Raw genomic sequence first — 4,064 nt, 5'->3', positions numbered from 1 at the left:
TTTTATAGCATTCACGCTCCATTTATCATTTTCCCTTAGCTGAAATAAGGGCAGTTTTGATTCATTATTCACTTCCTGCTTTGAAGAAGTCAGAGTTGCTGTATTCATTTTTAATATAACTATAATACAGCATCTCTGCAAGAGTAATGGGCAACAGGAGTGAAATTCAAGGCTTCCAAATCTATACCTGAGCCTCTTTCTAAGCTTAAAAGACTAAAGTCTCTAGTAAAGACTGCAGCAGTCGCTACCTGTAATTTTGAGTGTTTTTTTTCAACCCATCACGTGATTAATCACAAGCTAAGAACTTCTCTAAGAGTTTAAGACAGACAGAAATGGCAAAATGAAGAGAAGGAAGCATTTCTTCCCATTGCATGCATTGGAATGGTTTTTAAATAAGACCCAAACTGAAAAGCCCAAGTTGACCATACCACCTGCAGCCAGTTTGCAAGAGTGTGTTTTCTGGCCCTGGCAGAGGCAGAATGGGCTGATGGAGGGAGCAAGGGCTTTCTTCTGCAGGTATATTCATGTGCCTTGAAGTACATGCCATCACACATTAACCCTTGTGTCGGAGCGGGACTGCTCGACACAGAAACGACTGCCCTGACGTCAGTGATCTGGGGCTGTACTGCATCTCCCCGAGGTGCAGAGGAGCCAAGAGCTGGCTAGACACATACGTGTGTGTGTGTGTGTGTGTGTGTGTGCAATGACAGGGAGATAGTGGAGGGCTTCCAAAGCTGCTGCCCTCCTGGGAGGTAGACTCTAGGCCTGATCCTCCATCCCACTTGCCGTAAGGGGGAGTAACTCAGCTGAAGAATTGGCCCCACAAACCATCCTTGCTGCAGAAACAGGCCAGCGGTGTTTTGTGGCTGTGTGGCTTCTCCAGTGCCCAGTTTGTGCATGAACTGCATAGCCTGGGCACGGGCTGGCCGTGGGGATGGGCACCTACAAACCCCAGCGTGGACACTGACCCCTGGGTCTATCTGCAGCTTTGTGCAAACTGGCAGCTGCACCGATTTTAAGCCCCTAAAAACTTGCATAGGGTTTGTAAGATTTGATGCGCTTAGGATTGTGTCGAGCCTAAGGGCTGGTGAAAATGACGCTGTTAGTCTTGGCGTGGGGGAAGAAGGTAACTGTGAGATTTATGTGCTGTGTAGCCACTAGAGGGAAGTTTTGTGTCCTTCTGAGCTACCAGCACACACACAGCTTGCGTGAGCCTGTCTGCTCAGCTTTGTCAGCTTGGGGTGAGTTTTGTGCAAGAACATTTAGATGCCCAGGCTGCTGCTATGTGGTCAATAACAGGGTGGGCTGTACTGAGTTAGACCAGTGGTTCCCCTAGCCCGCTGTCCCAGATCCTTCATGAGCTGCCTTGGGGAGGGCAAACATCCTGTAATAGTTTTCCAGGTCCCTTTGCTGATTTCCAGCCATCAGTGGGTCAGGGTGTTCCTGAGCTGGATGCGTCTGTCTTTAATAGCCCTCAAGTGGGCACGTTCATGGAGGAGAAGCCCAAGTGTCCCCGTGGCCCTATGTAGGCTTCAGCCCCTGCAGCATCCTGCAGCAAGGGCTTCACGGCTGAACCAGGTGCTGTAGGAGCCACCTCCTTCTGTGGTCTCCCACCCGCTGAAGGAGAGCCCAGGGCCAGGGATGTGGCAGCAGTTCCTGCTAGGAGTGGTGGAGCAAGTTTTGCAGCCAGAGGCTCTTATCAGTGTCTCAAACCCCGGGCTTGCCCACCCACCCTTGTCGCCCCGGGGAGATGTACCCCCATGTCAGCAGGAAACCCAGAGCCCCTCCTGCTCCCCGGGGAGACGCCCTGGCTTGTGAAAGGCGGCTGTCACAGCAATCACGGAAGTGCAGATTGAAGGATGATCTTCTTACCCTCACTTAAACTGCTGACTCCAGTGCTTTTTCATCTGCGCCTGGCTTTTCCGCTGTGCCTTAGAAAATGGCAAGACTCCAGTGCCCTCTGAGCTGCGGCTGAGGAAGTTCTCACTCCCTATCTCTGAGCTTGCACAGGACTCAGTGGAGCAGAGAGGGGGAACTGGCTTTTCCTGACGCTGCATAGCCGGGGCAAACCTTTCCAGGCACGTCCTCCCTCTGCTGTGTCTTGTGTCTGCACAGGCACGCAGAGCCTCCAAACCCTGCCTGGGAACGCGCACCTCCCCAGCCGATGGGGTGCTGTGCCCATGGGGTGCACAGTGTGCGGGGCATCGCATGGCCAGGGAGAGCCCGGCCCGGTGCTGCAGCTGGCGGGGGGCTTGCAGGGGACTCACTGCACGCCCCCAGCGCAGCTGTGTCCTGCCAAGCCGTGCGAAGCTGCGTCGCCACGTTGGGTCTCTTTCCATGACCACCCGGGAGGTCTGATGGAGCCGTCCAGCGCTCCAGGCTTGCTTCCTTCCCTGCTTCCTTCCCCCTGATAAATTCAGCTGTGCACCTGCTTTTAGGAGCGGGGCCACCTCCCCCTTCCTTCCTCCAGGGCAGACAAATGCCCTCTTCACAATAACACATCCCTCCTGCCCCAAACCTGCCCCTTGGACCTTTTCCTCTCTCCCAAGTGACTCCTGCCCTTCCTCCCTGCAGCTGGGATCCCAGGCAGCTCCAGGACCACGGGCTCTCTCCTCTGTGAGGTTTCCAAAACCCTGTGCAAGGGTGTAACTCCCTGACCAGGAGGTGCTGCTCACCCCCATGGACTTGTGGGGCCGCAGCTGATGCAACTTCAGCCGTCGTGCTGTTTTCCTGGCCCCTCTCCTTTGGCTCGAGACCGCTGAGGGTGGGAGGACCCCATCTCGCCTCTATAAATATTTTGGCTCCATCCCGCCTGGATGTAAATCCTGGCCATGAGTTCCCTTCAGGATCTTTGCTATATGGCCAAGCCCCCTCAGTTTTGGATTTGTGCCCAATTTTTGCTGGGTTTCAGTTGAAAGTTTCCTCCTGGCTTGGCATTAGCTGTCAGGAGTTACATCTGCTCTGCAGTCCTGTGTCTCTCACTTACGAGGCCTGAGAACATTTTGTGGTTTCCTGCATCCCTTGGGGAGGAGCGTGGATGCTGGAGCCTGCCGGGTCACCGGGGTGGAGGGCAGCAGTGTTGCTCAGCCTTTGCTTCCGAAAAAAGACTTTGCGGAGCTGCTGTTGCTGCCTGAACCTGCTGGAGCCAGGAAAAGTCTGCTGGACTAATTGAGCTGGATCCTGATTTTAGGGGTGTAACTTCAACCTGAGACTATCTGCAATGACACAAGAGATTTGCTCAGGAGCGGGGCAAGGCTGATGTGGAAAAGGCTCTGCCTCCATAAACCAACCTGCAGATCCTGGGTGGACGTACACACAGAACCGAGCTTTTGGGGTTACAGCTCTTGTACTGAATTGGCTGATGATTGTGGTGGGAAGCAGCCAGGCAGATGAATTTGAGAGCTCGTGCTTCCATCCTGCCCCAGGAGCCAAGCGTGCAGGGCGCTTCGCCTCCAGGTTTTAGCTTCTCTGCAGAAACCCGCTGCAGGTGTGAGACATCTCAGTCATGCTGCAATGGGTGCCAAGCACGGGTGAATCCTGCGTGTCCTCAGCGTGTCCTTTTCCCACCACCTGGCCCATGACCTGCCCTTCAGCCACGTCCTAAACGGGGACAGGCAGGAAAGCAAGGGGCTGCTGGGGTGTGCGAGCCCCGATTCCCTCTGGCTCCAGCCAAAAGCGATCTGCTAGCGGCTGCTGCCTGATGCTATGGGCCCTTCAATGTCTTACACACACCCTGCCCTGCGCCCCGGTCCCCAGCGCACCCCATCACCTGCAAATGCTTGGCTGAACCCGAGTTTAACACACGTTTAAGCAAAGCCTAGAAACGTTTCCCTCACTAGAACCGTCCCAGTGCCGAACAATTTGCAGATGTTTCCAGCAATGCTAGCATCTCATCTGGCTGCCGCCGAGCCGGGCTGCTCCCCAGGGAAAGGCACGCGATGGTGAGCACCAGGGCCGTGCTGCTGCCTCCCGCCTCGCCGCAACACCCGTAAGCATCACACGTGGGGTGCGCCACCAGTTTTACATCCCCACCCAGGAGTCTGACCCCGAAGCAGAGCCCTGGC

The sequence above is a fragment of the Grus americana genome, chromosome 8 (assembly GCF_028858705.1).
Source record: "Grus americana isolate bGruAme1 chromosome 8, bGruAme1.mat, whole genome shotgun sequence".
NCBI classification, from domain to species: Eukaryota; Metazoa; Chordata; class Aves; order Gruiformes; family Gruidae; genus Grus; species Grus americana.
The sequence above is the reverse complement of the archived record's forward strand: the minus strand, read 5'-3'. Positions refer to the sequence as shown.